General features: G+C 37.5%; 1 long non-coding RNA gene across 3 annotated transcripts in view; it reads right to left on the bottom strand.

Annotated features, from left to right (window-relative positions):
* LOC131395217 (uncharacterized) overlaps positions 1 to 18,385 on the bottom strand; it is a 311,825-nt gene that overhangs the window by 211,834 nt on the left and 81,606 nt on the right. The window lies entirely within an intron of this gene.

The raw sequence follows: 18,385 nt of genomic DNA, 5'->3' as shown, positions 1-18,385 counted from the left end.
GGGTATGTAATTGGTCAAAGGTGATTTAGGGCCTGAGATACGGATAATGGTTGCAATCAAACTTTCATTACAGACAAAGTTTAAGCATACACTTAAGGCTAATGTCAAAGAATAAAATTGCTTTATTCAGAAAAGGTCAAAGCAGAGAACTTGGGGCTAAGATAAGCAGGCAGTATGGCAGAAGATGGGAGTGAAGGGGAGGGGAAGAGAAATGTAAAAGAAATTTACAGTAGCGGAAAGGAATAGCTCTTCTTCAGTTTGGAGACTAGGATCTGTTTTCTAGAAAAGATCTTTGGTCTGAGATTCTAAAGCTCAACAAGATCCCTATTGTTCATATCTGAATAATACTGTTAATAATAGCTAATATTTATTGACCCATTTTAAGTGCCAGGCACAGTCTTGAGTGCCTAACTCCACTGTCATATTTAACCCACCCAACAACTCTATGAGCTCAGCTCACTTTTTTACCTCCATTTTGTAATAAGAAAAATAAAGTTCAGCCTTGTTAAAAAACAAGCTCAAGGTCATACAGCTAATAAATAGTAAAACCAGGATTCAAACCCAAGCCTATGTAATGTGTAAGCTCATTCACAAAACCCCTCCACTCTGGACCTCTTTGGAATCTAATTTGGGTAACGAAGATGCCCTGCAGAATGCCAATGTCTCTGTTCTTGATATCAAGCCCCCTGAAATCAGGTAAACTTTCTTACTGACCACCTCATCCCCTCAGTCCTGCCTTTTCCTGCCTCCAGTCTTCTGCCAGAGCTGGGTACAACAGCGTCTCAATAAGGCTGGAAAGCCAATTCACGTTCTGTGATCTCTCAGTTTCCCACTTGCTTAGTTTTCTCAGATAACAATAAAATATACAGCTGCCCAGATCTCATTTATTAATAAGGATTAAAAATGCTATGCCAACTAGATGCTCATCCAGAAGTTAAAACTATCAACCCAGTACAGAGGTAGCACAGTGTAGGGTAGCAAAGAAATGCAACTTGGCTCCAACTCCTAGCTCTGCTATGCAGAGCTGAATAGCTTGGGAAAATCATCTAAATGCTTTCAAACTCAGTCTTCTCATCTCAATAGAGGGACAATACTACATATTAGGATAGTCAAATGAGATGAAAAGAGCCTGTTTCTAAGGGTAGTGAATATCAATGAATGAGACTGCCATTCTTAAAGTCGGTAGTGCATTGACACTAAGCATTCAGCCCTGAAAATAGTGTCTCAGTTCAAACCTCAGCTGTGTTACTTTATTGCCTTATGACTATGGAAAACTTTAACTTCTCTGAACCTTGCTTTTCTGAACTATAAAATGGGTAAAATAGTAACAAAAAATAAACAAATTTTAAAAAATAAAAAGAATGCCAAATTAAAAAAAAAATAGCAATATCACATAGAGTTATTGCAAAAATTTAAATGCAGCAATGGAATGACTAATCCATCACTAATAACAATAGTAATGATAATAGCTTATTGAGTGCATACTATGTGTTGGTATGATACTTACTTTTTAAACATATAATATCAATACACTATCATCATTTACTCTCATGGATTTCTGTCTTAGGAATTGATATTTCAAAACCTGTTCCAGCAAGCTTAATTAAAGAGAAATACATAGTGATATCATCTGACCCCCTGAACCAAACCAAGATTGACACCAGAACTACCCTAAACTTTTCAATGTCGTGAACCAATGAATACTTAAAGTAGTTTAAATTGTGTGTTCTCTCTCTTAAGCTCAGAAACAGTCCAAATTGTTAGAGCTAAATTCGGTCAAATAAGCAGTTACTCTCCAGTTGTGTAAAACTGATTAAAAGAAAACATGATCCACCCATGGTTTTCCTTTTTGCCAGTTTTGAAATACAGACCCCGTCACTGACATTCACCAGCTGAAGAAAAGTCTGGAGCAGATGCATGTGATAAATGAAGACAGATTATGTCAGTGTCTGGTCTGAGGTCCACGTAAGATGTTAAGAAAATTATAATGCTATGATGCATGAAACTGAAAGGGACTTGTAGGAGGAGTTTATAAGGATCTGACATCTTAGGAGAGAACTATGCAAGTAGAGGCTGCTGTGAAGAGGTTCATGGGTTGACTCCAACAATAAGGAAAGAATACATACTTGGTCTTCCAATTAAAACAATAGACTGAAGTTAAGTAATAGTCTCTACTCACTCCTAAAATTCTATTAAAACAACAGGAAAGAGATATTTAAAAGACATATCCCACAAGGACAAATAATGTGGAAGAAGAGACAACAGCAACAAAATTTCGTAGTTTTAGAAGCTGGAAAGTGGGTAGATAAGAGATAACTGATTTAGCAGAATAAGGGGAATTTAGCTAGCGGTAAGAAAAGGCAAAAAGCAAGTCATTTTATACCTCATGATCCTCCAAGAGGCTCAGCAATTAGCAAGCACTAGGTATCTTAGGCAATGGAGTAAAGGTAGGATAAAAAAACAAAAAGATTTGGTTGAAAGTATTTAAACAGCACTTGGATCCCAAGATTTCCTCTCTTATCTCAACATAAAGGTGAGGTTTATTCTCTGAAAATACTAAAACATGGGGTATCTGGACTCAGAGCACTCAGGCATGGTTAAGTCAGGAATACCAAAGTGAGATGGGGCCATGAGGAGTAAAAGTTTCCATATTGAATATTGAGATCCTAGCCTTTTTCCTACATCTGCCTCTTCTACAATGCTGGAAATCAGCCATATCCCTACTAAGCAAGAGACTGGAGGACACTTTTCTGAGGAATCTGACCAGTCCAAAAGAAAAGAACTAAAGGACATAGGAGTTACCTCAAGGAAATACTACAGTCAGACAGCTCCCCTATTGAGACCCAGAGTTGACAACCCTCATCAGCTTCTGAGTGCCCCACTCTTAAATACGTGTCGACAGCCAATGATCTTCATCTATTAATGGCATGCCTCTAAAAACACTGACAGAAGGGAAGGAAAAAAAACCACTTGAAGGAAAAATAAGTAATGGGAGGAAAAAACTAAGCAAACTACTAAACAAAAATCTAGCACTTAAATCATGAGCTTGTAAGAGCAGATATTGAATTGATAAATCAAGAAAAGGGTGATATAAAACACAGGAACATTTGAAGAATGAAAAAAAGTAGTCTTTAAATAAAAATACTATAGCAGAAATGAAAACAACTCAAAAGAATAATGGAAGATTTTAGGGAGCAGGAAGACAAAGAAATGGGAAATAGGAGAAAAAAAGATTTAAAAACTAGAGGACCCACTAGGTTCAATGTCAAAGTAATAAATGTTCCAGAAAGGAAGAAGAGACAGAGAGAAAGAGAGAAGAGAGGGGTGGGGATGGGGAAGAGTGACAATGGGGGAAGGAATCATCAAAGAAATAATTGAATAAAAATTTCTAGAACTAAAGGAAATGAGTTTACAGAATAAACGGGCCATCATGTGACCAACATAGTAAATGAAAGTAAACCTATTCCAAGACATATCATCATCAAGTTTGTGAACACTGAAAATACAAAAAACATCCTACAAGCTTCTGGAGAGGGAAAAGAAGAATGCTTTCATAGGAAGATTCTAGAGTTAGAATGTCACGGGACTTCTCAATGGCAACACTGGAAGCTAAAAAAAAGAATGGAGCAACTCTTCAAATGCTGAGGAAAAAGTAATTTCCAACCTAGAATTGTATATCTAGCCAAACTATTAATTAAGTGTGAGGATATTATGAAGATATTTCTAGACATGCAAGGTCTCAAAAATCTGCTTCCCATGCTACCTTCCTCAGGAAAGTACTGGAGGCCACACTTCATCAAAATGAAAAAGTAAACCAAGAAAAAGGAACATGTGGAATTACTAAAAGAGAGGGCAAAGGAATAATGATGGCTAATGATGAAGGAAGATTCCCAATGCAACAGCTGGGGAGCAGATTGGTCAGAAGGTTTGGGAAAATTATTTCAAGACATAAGACTAAAACTAATTCTTAATGTATTTGACCATATTCAGAGGAAATTTACTCAGTGGGGGAAGAGTGTAGGGATGACTTAACTATAGAGCCATAGAAAAATAAGCCAATCATCAAACAATTACTAAGTCCAAGAAAAAAAATGTTGACTATGAAAGGAAAATAAATCATGTACACTATATGGCTCAGCTGTGAATAGTATTTACATACTCATAGCAGTATAAACACTGAGTAGTGACCCAAGCACAATGCTAAGCATAGCTACTGGGGAGGGTGCAGAGATAAGAGGTGTGCACGTGCATACGGGGTGGCAGTGGTTACAGAGAGATAAATCCTCCTTTTCCATGGTGGGAAATCAATAGATTATGCCTAAAAGTGGAATATCAAGAAATTGCAATAAAAGCATGTTACTTAAAGATACGAAGGTAAATGTCAAAAGAATCAGCTGAAAGAGTTGAAATTGGTTGCCTCTGCAGAATAGGAGATGCAAAAAGGGTTTAAGAGATTGTTGTTTTCATAACGAGAATTGTAAGACTATTTGCCTCTTTAAACCATGTTCACGTATAATTTTGATTTAAAACAAAAATATCAAATAGAAATAAAAACCAAGGGAGACAAAAGAGACCAGAAAAGACACCTGCCTGCCTAAGTACCAAATCAAGAAAGCAGGAACCTAGAAGAGTGTTGGTTCAAGTGACAAAGTCAAGATAACATGAGGACAGATCTGGAGTATAGATGGAGACAAAGGGTGAAGACTCATATTTATTCAGTACACATTTACCATGCCCCAGGGGGTCTCTTCCTCCCTCTCCCTTCTCTTCCTCTTCCTCATCATCATCACAACAAAAAATGATTAAGCAATTACTTTGTGCCAGATACTATGTCAAAAGCTTTCTTTTACAGATAATGCCATTTAATGTTCACAACAACCCCAGAATAAGAAGTATTTTATTACTTCCATGTCACAGATGAGGAAACTGGGGCACAGAGAAGTTAACTTGCCCAGTGTCCCACATCTAGTAAATGACAAGCCAGCATCCAACTTCAGGCAACCAAGCAGTCTTATTCTAGAGCCTGGGTTCTTAACCAGTTGAGCACGAAAAGGCTACTCAACAAATTATTGTTAAATGAAAATTAGACAAGTACATATTATGAGACAGGCACTGGGAATGCAAAGAAGAAAAAAATTCAGTCCCTGAAATCAGGGAGCTTGCAGTCTTACTGGTTTAAAAGCATAACTCTGAAGCCAAGTCTGCTGGATGTGAAGTTGGTCCTGATGGGTTCATTTTAATTGCTACAGCCAATCTCCTTCTCAGCCATGTCATGTCTATTTGTGGTCACAATACATGCAGTTTACTTTCTATCAGAGAGGTCATCTACTCTCCCATCTTCCAAATAGGAAAATCGAGGCCTAGAGGGGTATTATAACTTCCTCAAGGTCAAGTAGAGGCAAAACCAAGATTAGAATCAGGTCCCCGGGCTCCCACTCGGGGCTCATCTTTACTGAGTCAGAACCCACATAAGTTACAATGCCCAGTACGTCACATTTACCCCTTATACCCACAGAACAGGTGGCACCACTGTTAGCCACTAACCAGGGAAACTCACTGTCAAGGAGCAGGAGAAGTGGATTTGAGCAGGTGACGTTCCAAGGACATTTTAAAATGAACAACGAAACTTGAAAGTAATAGAGGCCATATTTATTCTGCTGCTCAAATCGATTGCTGGGATGTGGTTTATGATATTAAAATATTTATAAATATATATTTAATTTCCACTCATCTCTACCAGGAATCATAATGTAAACTTTAATCAGCATTTTGCCTAACATTTGAAAGGCAATTATAAGACTATATTAACATTCATCTTACACGGCTTCTTTAAAAGGCTCAATTGTTTAGCATGGCTGTTGAATCATTAAGCAAGCGTACTGTGTGATATCATAAACAGAGCTGATCTGAATTCACTATTTGCTTATCTAAAACATCTTCCCAGAGTTGGATTAAAGAAATTACCTAATTATCATGAAGGGTCAGACACAATTCCCTGATCGATCTGTCATCTTGGTGAGAATCTGATCTCACTACACTGGTCGAATCACTCATCAGATACCTCAAACGAAATAAAATTATCTTCATCCAATACAACTTTTTATTTAAACTCTCAAGACATTTTCAACAACATAATACGAGAAGTAGCAAGATATATGGGGAGAGTCAAAGAAATAACCTTCCACCATAATAAATGGTAGTTAAATGATAGAACACCATAAACGAAATTCTGGAGGGCATCTTCATTGTAGCCTATGCTGAACTTTACAGAAAGGATTTCATGTTGCCTTCTCTTGTCAATTATTATAAATGGTTGATCTTTCTCTCAGGATCTTGTGGGCCTTCCAAAGAGAACGCTACACTTAAAGGTTAGATTCCTGATTCTTCCCCGGCATCCAGGCTAAAAAACTATCAAAGCCATTTTCGTCTTTAACCCATCCTCTCTATCCATTTGACATCCCTGGTTGATTCTATCTCTCAAATCCCTTCCTCTTCATTTTCCACTGCCACTTCCTTAGTCCAAACCTTCATCACTTCTCATTTAGTGTGACTCATTCATTTCAACTGGTCTTCCTTTGATTTTGTCTCACCTGGCCAATTCATATTTTATATTATAGCCACAAAGAAGGTCCTAGTGTTTCCCTGAAGTCCAAATTCTTTAGGCTTGCATCCAAAGGCATCTCCCATTTGTTCTCCTTCTACCAAGCTTACTTCCCACTAAATCCCCCACCCACCCCAGGCAGTAGAATGCAAGCTATATGATGGAGATGGGGGGCTGTTTTGTCCTCTACAGAATCTCCAATGCCTAATACAACGTCTGGTACTTAGTAGATGGTCTGTAAATATCTGTTGAACATGGAATGAATGTGGTCTACCTCACCTTATACTGAACAAGCCATTGCATAATTATATTCAGCTTTGAAAGCTCTGGACTCCAACTACACTGATCAAAAAATCCCAGCAATCTTTCAAAATTCTCTTCAAACAGTGCCTCCTCTGAGAAGTATTGCTGTCACCCTCAGTCAAAACTAGGGTCTCATTTGTTCCCATAGGACCTTATCCCTTTAATGGTGCACTTTTTTATTGTGGTAAAAGACACAAAACAAAATTTCCATTTTAACCATTTTAAGCACACAGTTCAGTGGCATTAAGTATGTTCACATTGTTGTACATCCATTACAGTCATCATCTCCAGAACTTTTTCATGTCTCAAACTGAAATTCTGTACCCTTAAACAATAACTTCCAATTTCCCTCTTCCCCCAACCCCTAGCCACCACCATTCTACTTTCTATGAATTTGACTACTTTAGGTACCTCATAGCGGTGGAATTATACAATATTTGTCATTTGTGTCTGGCTTATGTCACTTAGCATAACGTCTTCAAGGTTCATCCACATTGTAGCGCTTGTCAGAAATTCATTCCTTTTTAAGGCTGAATAATATTCCATTGTATGTATATACCACATTTTTGTTTATCCATTCATCTGTCAATGGACATTTGGGTTGTTTTCACCTTTTGGTTGTTGTGAATAATGCTGCTATGAACATAGGTGTACAAATATCTGTTCAAACCCCTTCTTTTAATTATTTTGGGTATTGAAATATCCGGAAGTAGAACTGCTGGATCATATGGTAATTCTAATTATGTTTAATTTTTTGAGGAACCACCACACCACTTTCCACAGCAGCTGCACCATTTTACATTCCCATCAGCAATGCACAAGGGTTTCACTCATTCCACATCCTCAGCACCACATGTTATTTTCAGGTTTCTTTATTTGTTTTGATAATAGCCATCCTAATAGGCGTGAAGTGGTATCTCATTATGGATTTGATTTGCATTTCTCTAATGATTAGTGATAGTGAGCATATTTTCATGTGCTTATTGGCCAGCTGTATATCTTCTTTGGAGAAATGTCTATTCAAGTCCTTTGTCCATTTTTTAATTGGGTTGTTTTCTTGTTGTTGAGTTGTAGGAGATCTTTATATATTCTGGATATTAATCCCTTATCAGATATATTATTTGCAAATATTTTCTCCCAATCTGTGGGTTGCCTTTTCACTCTGTTGGTGGTGTCCTTTGATGCACAAAATTTTTAATTTTGACGAGGTTCAATTTATCTATTTTTTTCTTTTGTTGCCTGTGTTTTGGTGTCATATCCAAGAAACCATCACCAAAGCCAATGTCATAAAGATTTTCCCCTACATTTTTTTCCTAAAAGTTATAGTTTTGGCTCTTAAGTTTAGATCTTTGATCCATTTTGAGTTTATTTTTGTATATGGTATAAGGTGAGGATTCAACTTCATTCTTTTGCACATGGATGTCCAGTTTTTCTAGCACCATTTGTTGTAAAGACTCTTTTCTCCATTGAATGGTCTTGGCAGCCTTGTTGAAAATCATTTGGCCATATCCATGAGGGTTTATTTCTAGGCTCTGTTCTATTCCATTAATCTACATGCCTGTCTTTGTGTCAGTACCACGCTGTTTTGATTACTGTAGTTTCAGAGTAAGTTTTGAAATCAAGAGGTGTGAGTCTGCGAACTTTGTTCTTTTTCAAGATTATTTTGGCTATTTGGGGTTTCTTGAGATTCCATACGAATTTTAGGATAGACTTTTCTATTTCTGTAAAATAAATGTAGTTTGGATTTTGATAGGGATTGTATTAAATTGCAGATTGCTTTGTGTGGAATTGACATCTTAATATTAAGTCTTCCAAACCATAAACAGAGACATCTTTCAAATTATTTGTGTCATCTTTAACTTCTTTCAGCAACATTTTTTAGTTTTCATTGTACAAGTCTCTAGCCTCCTTAGTTAAGTTTGTTCCTAGGTATCTTATTTTTGTAATGTTATTATAAATGGAATTGTTTTCTTAATTTCCTTTTGGGGATTGTTCATTGATAGTTGTATGGGAAGGCAACTGATTTTTATGTGCTGATTTTGTGCCCTGCAAGTTTGCTGAATTAATTTATTGGTTCTAATAGTTTTTTGCAGAATCCTTGGGGTAATGTTGTACTTTTAATTCATTCTTTATTATAATATGGTTGTGTTTATGTATCTGCCTACCACTTCCAGATTGTAAATTACTTGAGGGCACAAGTAATCTGTTATAGCCCCTAGCTTACTGTTTTGTGTGTACAATGACACAAATAATTTAAATGAATAAATCAGTGTCTATTTTAAAAGAATATTTATGATCCTGAATTATGGCAATATTCTGAGAAGGGACATTCCTGGGACTGACCAACAAGAGGTGTCTTAGGTCCTTTTCTCTTAGAAACCTGGTCTCCCTGTGACATATTTAAGGGTCAAAGGATGGGGATAAAAGACAAGACTAATATTTATAGACCATCTACTCTCTGCCAAATACAGTGCTCATTTCATACTTACAACAGCGATGAAGCAGTTACTGTTCTACCCATTTCTCCAATGAGGTTGCAGAGTTTTAGAGAATTTAATTGCGATGACACATCTAGGAAGTAGAGAAGCCAGAATTCTATGGGGAAATTATTAGGCAAGGAGAATCTTCGGGAGTTAGAAAGAGTAGAAGGAGGTAGAGAAGATGGCTAATTAGGACTAGATATCTTCACCAGAGAGTCTTAGAAAACTTAGTCCCACCAAGACTAGAGATGTGATTCTGAGTTGGGAACAGAAGAGGACTCTGAGATGTGTTTATGGGGTTCTGATAGAACAAAATCGGCTCATCTTATTATATTGTGCTGGGCCTAGGTATGAAGTATTCATGGGCAGAGCTGAGGTTGTATCACCCTCTGCATTGAGACAGGAGCTGAGAAATACTCCCTGGATACCCATGTCAAACTACGTGGTGAATAAAATTTGTTCAAAATTTCTACAATATCAAAAATTCTGGTTACTCTGTACCAATGGAGCCCTAGGAAGTATGAGTCAAAACATTCGAACCCCTGGAGTGTCTGACTTTGAGGCCTGTTTTTACTTCATCATATAGACTTAAGATTCATTATTTCCTAGAAATGCATCCTTCTCATCAACATACTTTATCCTCAAGATACTTCTAACATGGACAGAATCAACTGTACTCTATCATGTATTATTGAACCTTGCAAAACTGTTTTAGCATTCTCCCAAAGGTATTTGTCTTTCTCTCTCTCTATGTCCTTTTTTTTTTTTTTTTGTCCATTTAACATTAACTTCAAAGGAAGGAAGAACTAGATAAAAGAATTCATTTTATAGCACTCTGCTATTATGCTGTTTAATAAATACTAAATAATATCCTTATAATTGCTAAATATGGACAACACCTGCTACTATGGACCATAGATCTCCTCTATGGAGAGATTTCATTAGATTTGCTCAACGCTGAGATGACACTGATTTTTTTTTTTTCAGTTGTGAAATGAATAATCACAGAAGGGAATTAACTGAAATAACATATTCTGAGGAACAGTGTCTATTGCCTGGTCTTTTTTTTCTCTAGCTTTAATATTACCTTTGCAATTTGTATATTCTTCTTTTTATTCATTTTCAAGCTTATATTTTCCTTCAAATGTCTGCTTGGAATGGGCTGTGTGTGTGTGTGTGTGTGTGTATGTGTGTGTGCATGTGTCCCCATGCCCATGTGGCGATGGAGAATAAGTATGGATTAAATAGTTGATCTAGTTCCAAATATAATCTGAAAGAACTGCTGTTTGTGATCCTAAGGGAATAGATAAAATGAATTTCAGTAAACATCATATGTCCCAATCTGTTTGTCAATGACAGTAGTCCTTAAATCCAAAGCCAGATTCTCAACACCAAGACTTAGGAAAACAAAATTCTAACTTGCAATAAACCCTTTCAATATTCTGCATGCTTTGTAAATTTCAGAAGTCTCTCCTTCCCTTGAACTACTTATCTTTGATATTTTTTAAACCCTGACATTTAAAAGATAACTGAACAAGAACTTTACTCATTTTCCTACAAAATGACTCTTTCTTGTCATGAAAATTGCCAGGGGAGAATTTACAAAGTAATTTCACATACAAAAAAAGTTCTGATTTTCAAGAGGGAAACTGCATTTCTACTGCGTCTTGTCAGTCCTGGAGCTCCCAAAATGACTCCAGAAGGGCTGAGGTCTCTATTTTGCCTTTCACATCAATAAGAGAATTGTTAGCTGCAATCTGGATTACAGAAGTGTGGACGGCTGGAGGAGGCGTGATTTTCCAAACCCAGGTGGAGGATGTGGCTGTGTCTTTAGAAGGCTCTGCTGAGACTCTGCCCCAGAATCCCTGAAAAATCCCTGAAAAAGCAAGTTTGGCAGAAAGAAGCTGACTTCTCAGCATCTCTCTGTACTTACTTCAACAGAGTGGCACTCTTACTTTGAATTAAAAAAAAGGACAGCAGAGGTGCTGATGCCACTGCGAGGGGTTCTGTGGGGCTCAGTTTGAGCCTTTCCTTCCTTTGGATTCTAGCTTCAGAGGGAGGAAGGCAGTTCCCTGGTGTTAGGAAAACTTTGTTTCATAGCACTAAAGTCTACAGGGGAGCAAAGTAGGGGATGTGAGGACTGTGGCAACAGAGGAAGAAGTTCACTGATCTGCAAAGCACTCTGCCCATGAAGGGAGCAGTCAACGAAGCAGTGAGTCGGCTCTTAGCAGCCTCAACTTTTATCTCAGAAGCCACGACTCACAGAGTAAGTGGCTGTGAATCTCTTTTGGTTCATTCTGTCTGTCCTGACACCTGAGCTGTTCTTCTTATCGGCAACCGTAGACCAAGAGAACCAAGAACAGTAGCTCAAAATTGAAAACAGAAAAGGAAGACAAGTAGGATGGCTTAGATGGTTTGTAGGTAGTGCTAAAGTTGTTGATGTGATTCCCTAATTAGGTCAAAGAATCACAGTATCTTAATATATCACAGTGAAACGAACATTGTATATCACAGAATCTGGCAAAGGGTAAGAGCATTAGGGAGAGAGAAATGAATCAAAGGGAACGGGGCATTGAAAAATTCACTTTCTACTTTTGAAAATAGCCATCATCTTATGGGTAGCAAATGATCTCACTTACTCATATTTACACTGGATGACAGACTGACAATCAATCGACATTAGCAAAAAAAAATAAAATTACTAAAAGAGAAGAGATGAGATTAGCATAAATTTCAAAAGAAAAAGCATCTGATTATTCACAATAAGTGAACTTTGTCTAAATACTTAAAAGTGACCTTGACACCACCAAAGCAAAATGCTCCCTCATTGTTTCTCCATGTTGTTCTTCTTTCCATGCCTGTTTTGTTTATTTTTTTCTTTTTGCTTTTAAGCCATGAGGCTTTTTGTCTAAAAAGTGTTCAATTCAGAATAGACTCAAGAAAGTTTGAACCTGTGAGAGCTACAGTCTCCTACTTAGGAGAGATACAAGGCTCCTATCCCTCTAATTGTGAAATATCCATGACAACAGCAGAAAGCTGATGACCTCACACAAACATGGTCCGATTGAAAAGCATTTACCCTGAGGCTCAATCTGCACGGAGACCCAGCAGAACTTTGCTCGTCCCAATTCTGCATTAACTGTCAAGGCATTCTGTCTAAACCTCAAAATTATCATTTTTAAAATAGGTAATATTAATCTAGTTGATTTCCAAGTTTTATGCATCTATATCGAAGGCCCGTAGAAATTTCAAAGCAACATTATCATTGTTGACAATTTCAGCCAAATCATAAGATATTAATTTTTTTAAAAACATCTTAAAATTCTGAGAAGACAAAGGATAATGCTAAGTTGACAAATCCTTTCTATTCCAAAAGACTTCCTGCCCAGATGATTTGAAATGATTGTCCTGATGCAAGAAATTCAATGTCAAGAATGCTTCTCCTTTTGCACTGTGTCAAATTTAAAAGGTTTTAATGCATTTGTATTGGATTCTCTGCTCCTGTGCCCCTTGGTGCAGTTACAAGTGGGGTATTGATTGAGGTTCTCAGAACACGAAAAGGGGAAAAAAGACTTTTGTCCCCCGCCTCCCAACTGCCCTGAGTCAGGCTTTCACATCTGACCTCGCCTGTATTTCTCTGTCTGTGGTCCAAGTACAAGTAAGTCTCTAGTATCTGAGCAGGCAACTCTCTCACTTTCTTGGCCTTAGATTTCTGAAAAATAAAATGTTATTTGCAAAAAAAAGGGGGGAAAAATACTACTTTGATAGACTTGTTCTGATCCCAGACTGAAAGTATGCCTAACAAATGAAGGGGATTGGTGTGATTTAGTGTAATGCCAGCAGCAAAAACACAACTGTAAATTATTCTTTTCCAACCTGCTCTCTGAGGCTCAAATTGCTGTTTTTCTGTCTGCATCTTTAATGATGGTTGATACATCCCTTGGGAAGAAAAGTACTGATCTCCTCTATCTTGATTTAGCAGCTGAGCTGACTATATATATACATATGCATGTGTGTGTGTGTGTGTATATATATATAATTATATCAATAATTAATTATTTAGCAGTCAGCAAAGTCAATGAAGGCAATAAGGAAGGATGGTAGGAAAGAATAACTGGAATTCGATTTGCCTGAAGTGGCAAAAAATTTCCATATATAAATAACTTCCTCATCTCAGTTATTATTTAATCTGCTTTGAACTTAAACAATAAGGAATCCTAGTACTTACAACAGGGTATTTTTAGATTTTTGTTTGTTTTTTTAAGATCAGAGAAGTTCTACGTTTTTTGTAGTAATTTGAAAGGAAAAGTTCTTGACAAGCCAAATGACACCTTGGACTAAACGGAGATGGTAATAAACGTACCCAAGATGTTTGCAAATAACCCAGGGTGGCATCCTGAGACTTTCCATAGAATCTAATGCTTAATCCTTCAATTCACAGATGAGTCACCTGATCTGTCAAGGTCACACGTTTGAGAAAAGTAACAGAGTTGGGGGTTAAGAAAGTCTTCCCAGGAAAAAGATAGCAGCTGAAAATTCAACAACAGATGGACATTAACCAGAGAAGGAGAAGGGCCTATGGTACTCTCCTCTTGTATAGAGATATAGAGACATTTAATATCATGGATCATTCATAAATGAAGACGGAGGACATTGTTAATCAAACCTGTGGGTAAGAAAAGCTTTGAGGAAGAGAAAATGTGTTTTACAACAGAATTCTCCACCAAAGACTACCAGATGTTGAGCAATGGATCAAGTCTTACAATAAAATCTAATAGGGATAAATGTGTAGCCCTACATGTGGGTTCAAAACAATTTTTTAAATTGTAAACATTCTTCTATAGGATGGGGTAGACATAGATCACCAGTAAGACACATTCTAGGAGGTGATAAATGTTGCTGCACCAATAGATGTAGAACTTTCTGAGACTGAGGAAGGTAAGCATCCTGTCTTTCTCCTATGCTGTAATCAGATCATTCTTGGAATGATGTATTATGTTTAGTTCCTCATGAGACAAGCTCAAGAGATCAAGAGAACCTGGAATACCATCAAAGAAAGGTGTCTAGGATTGTTGTAAACTTTAAATCATCAAATAAAATAAATCTGGTGGTGGCGGTGTTCTAAGCAAGTAAACCCAGAAAGTCTCAGCTAGCACTTTCCTATTCCATGCCCACTTTATTTTCAGGAGTGGCAAATAGGTTTCAACTTGTTGCATGACTAGTATAGTCAATTGGTTGTAACTTCCTAGAGCGATGTGATGAGAGTCTTGAGACTATATGCAAACTCAGCCAAGAAGTCAATTAGCCGTGACTGCCACAGCCACGGGGGCAGGACTGGTGGCACTTACTCTAGGTGTTGGCCATTCCTGTCTGATCAGCTACATCCTTTGACCAGCAGGAATTCAATTCTGGGCCTTGGGCTCACCTTCACCTCAGCTCTCAGTGGCCTCTCCATGAGAACTCTGGTAAATCCTTCTGGAAAGGAGCCAGGCCAAAATGAGACCATAAAGCCACCTTAACAAGCACCAGTGAGGCTGCAGGCGAATATTAAACTCTGCTGCTCTCCTTCAGTGCCCTTCAAATGAATTAGGAGAAACGTGTCTGAGCTGGTGCCACATGTAAATTGTCTTTCTGCAGACAGTAGGGACTGAATTCTAATAAGTCTTCCTGGTCCCTGTGAATGTACCCAGAGAAACATAGCTTTAAAAGATAAAGAATGTAACCTCTTGAATAGCATGCGTAAGAGAAGGTCAGTCCTTTGGTACTCTTTATGGTGCATAATCTCCCTTCTTTCAGGCCCTTTCTCCCAAATCTTTGACTCATAGGCATCCAAAGTCCAAATGGACTCATCTGGATGAGGCATTAGAAGAAAGCATCATGGAATTGTGCTGGGACTGATGGGGCCTGTTAGGGGGAGTGGACATTAAGAAGACTTAAGATTTTGCTCTCCTTATCACAATCAGGCCTGCTTGGCATAGTGGAATGAGTCAGAAAACCAGGTTTGAGTCCCAGTTTTGCCAGATAAGATCTTAGACAAATTATTTAATCCTATTAGAAACTGAAACAGATTAATATCATTCATTATGTAGGGTTGTTTTAGGGATTAAATGAGGAATCTCTTTCAATTGTTTTTGCTTGGTTTTAAAGTAACAGATAATGATTGCAAAAAAATCAGAAAACAGAGAAAGATATAAAAAGAGAGAGGGAGAAACAAATCACTTCTAATTCTACAACCTAGAAATAATTATCGTGATCATTTCAGTGTATAACATTTATCGAAAAGGAATAGAAGCACCCAGTAAGACACACACACACACACACACACACACACACACACACACACGAGTACAATGAATAATAAAGCCTTTCTTTTGCCCCAGAGCCCAGAGGTAACCAGTACCCAAAGTGACTGAGTGGCAACAAACATCAACAGTTTCTTGCTTAGCCTTCCAAAATTTTACTGTGCAAGTATAAGCATTACACATAAATTCACATACTTTATAAGTGATTTAAATGTATTTTAGAGCACTTCTTAATGTTGGCAAATGCACCATGTAACAATGAGGTAATATTTTTACTGATGCACCCTACTTCTGATAGGACAAAGAGACTGGAGGACATTATTGGCCTATAGAATCCCTGTCCTGTTGTCATCAACTACAAAAATTCTCAACTGGTATATGCCCAAATGGATGCCCATTATTATTAGATAAGCCTTGGCCCCAAATCGCCACCTGGTGTTCTATTTAGCTTATCACATGTTGTGTCATATTCTATGTTGCATATTCTAGGTAAGTCAAACAGCCTTCTTCTTGGCCTCTCTCCTCTGGTTTGGCCTTCCTGGATCTCAGATGTTGAAAGGAGTACACTAAGCTAATCTAAATCAAAAGTGGGGTAAGACCTGAAATAGATGCGCCTAAGTGACTCATTCCCTATCCTGTCCTACTAGAGAAAATGCTAAACTACCCAACTACAGCAAACTTATGAAACAAAAGAAAAGTGTTTTAGATAAGACTTTTTTCCTCAACTTAAAGCTCTTCTCTTGAACCTCATGTCCAATCATGTGTCCCCGAGAATGCCTTTTTATTCCTTTACTCACTTGCAACTTGTTCATCTTTGAATGGAGGGAGTGAGGGAGGAAGTGACATCTTGAGCTCCCTCTAGAGGTTAATCGGGGTGGTAAGTTACTATGTTATGTTTTCCAAGCCTGATGCCATGACTCTTGCTGCAACCCATTCCGTCCACACATAACTTCCTTGAGAGAAGAGTCACGTTATCTGGCTGTCAAATAGAATCAATTAACCAATGAACTTATAGTCATCCATAAGGGGCTACCCAATTAGGAATAAGAAATTAAGTTCAATGTCTCCCCTTGGCACTGACCCTGACACTACTCCAAGAAGAATAAAGTCTTAGAAATCAGAGACAAGACTGGCCATTTAAGCCATGTGAGCATTTACCCAATCAAGAAAGTTGTCAACACACATTTGCCATCAATTCATGAAAACCAGTTTTAAATGGAAAACTATGGAGTCGGTGAAGTTGGGCAGAGATGCCTCTTAAGTGAGCATTAGGCACTGAAGTTACCATACAAGACAATAAATCTGTGTAGGCAAAAGTGCTCTTAAAAATTCCAAAAATTATCCAGAAATTATAGGAAACATTTTCTATCTAATCCTATAAATGATTTTTATCAAATTTTCTGACTCTCGGTCAGTTTTTTTATTTGTTTGTTTGGTTTATTTTTGCAGGCCTCAAAAATGTCAAAAACTAATTAACAAGTGGTTTTCATATCTTTGAATGATCAAAATCACTTTTCCATAGAGTTAACTCTCTCAGACCTATTCGCCTACAACTTATGCACATTGAATTGAATGAAGTATAGAACCACTACTCCTACTTAACTTGACGTTAAATCAATGAAAAATTTTTAATTGAATTATATGAATTTTAGTTGCGATGGTAGACTGAAGGGAAAAGATATTTAGAAGTTTAGCCTAGAGACATTTATGAACTCATATTCTCTGATTCAGTACTCTAAAGTCATATGACAAGAAAGTGACCATTTTTTTGAATAATACGTAAATATCTACTTTTCATTCAGTTCTTACTTTCAGCCAAGCACTATGTTAAGCCTTCATAACAGCCTTTCAAGATTAAGTGTTAATAATTGCATTTTATAGTTGAGCTTAGGGAAATTAACCAACTTTGCTCAAGGTTTTGAAGCAAATAAATTGTAGATCACAATTTGAGCCCCGAAGGCCAAAGTTCATGTTCTTCCCATCTATCTAAAGAAAATTTATCCTTTGAAAATGGGATTCTAATTTCCTACAGCTGATAAATAATTCTTCTGTTTTCAACGAGGTGTCACTAGTCACAGAGAATAAATCATTGTAGGATTTATTGTAGTACCTGAACCCATCTATAAAGGAGTATTTCTTCTTTTTGCTGGCACTTTCTGGACAATTGAACTCATTCTGAAAACACTAATTCTGCTGGCTTTCTTTGCCCAGTGTCATCATTCTTTAGGCTGGGAAGTACTCTTTGATGAAGATCTAAGCAGTGCTTCTGAAAGTGTGGTGGCCACCAGCCAAGCAGCATCAGCATCACCTGGGAACTTACCAGAAATGCAAATTCTAGGGCCCCACGGCAGACCTGCCAAATCAGAAACTCTGGGGGTGGGGTCCAGTAATCTGAGATTTAACAAGCCCTTTGTGTGATTCTGTGCCATGGTCAAGTTTGAGAATCACTGATCTACAGGAAGAACTTCCATAAGTCTTCACGTAATTCTCTCGGGCCCGGAGACATCTTTCTGTAAGATCCATGTGGAAAATATTCATCAAGCCTCTGAATTCAAATGATTAAGAAAGTGTCAAGACTAAATTTGTTTGACTGTTCTTTTCCTTAAACAGAAGGACTGCAATTCCATCAAAAGACCTGTGCATAACAGAGGACCCCTACTTTCCCCTAGGAGGGATTGAAGGGGTGGAACCAGAGTCAT

This window comes from Diceros bicornis, chromosome 31 (genome assembly GCF_020826845.1).
Source record: "Diceros bicornis minor isolate mBicDic1 chromosome 31, mDicBic1.mat.cur, whole genome shotgun sequence".
In the NCBI taxonomy this organism is placed as follows: Eukaryota; Metazoa; Chordata; class Mammalia; order Perissodactyla; family Rhinocerotidae; genus Diceros; species Diceros bicornis.
The sequence above is the reverse complement of the archived record's forward strand: the minus strand, read 5'-3'. Positions and strand labels throughout refer to the sequence as shown.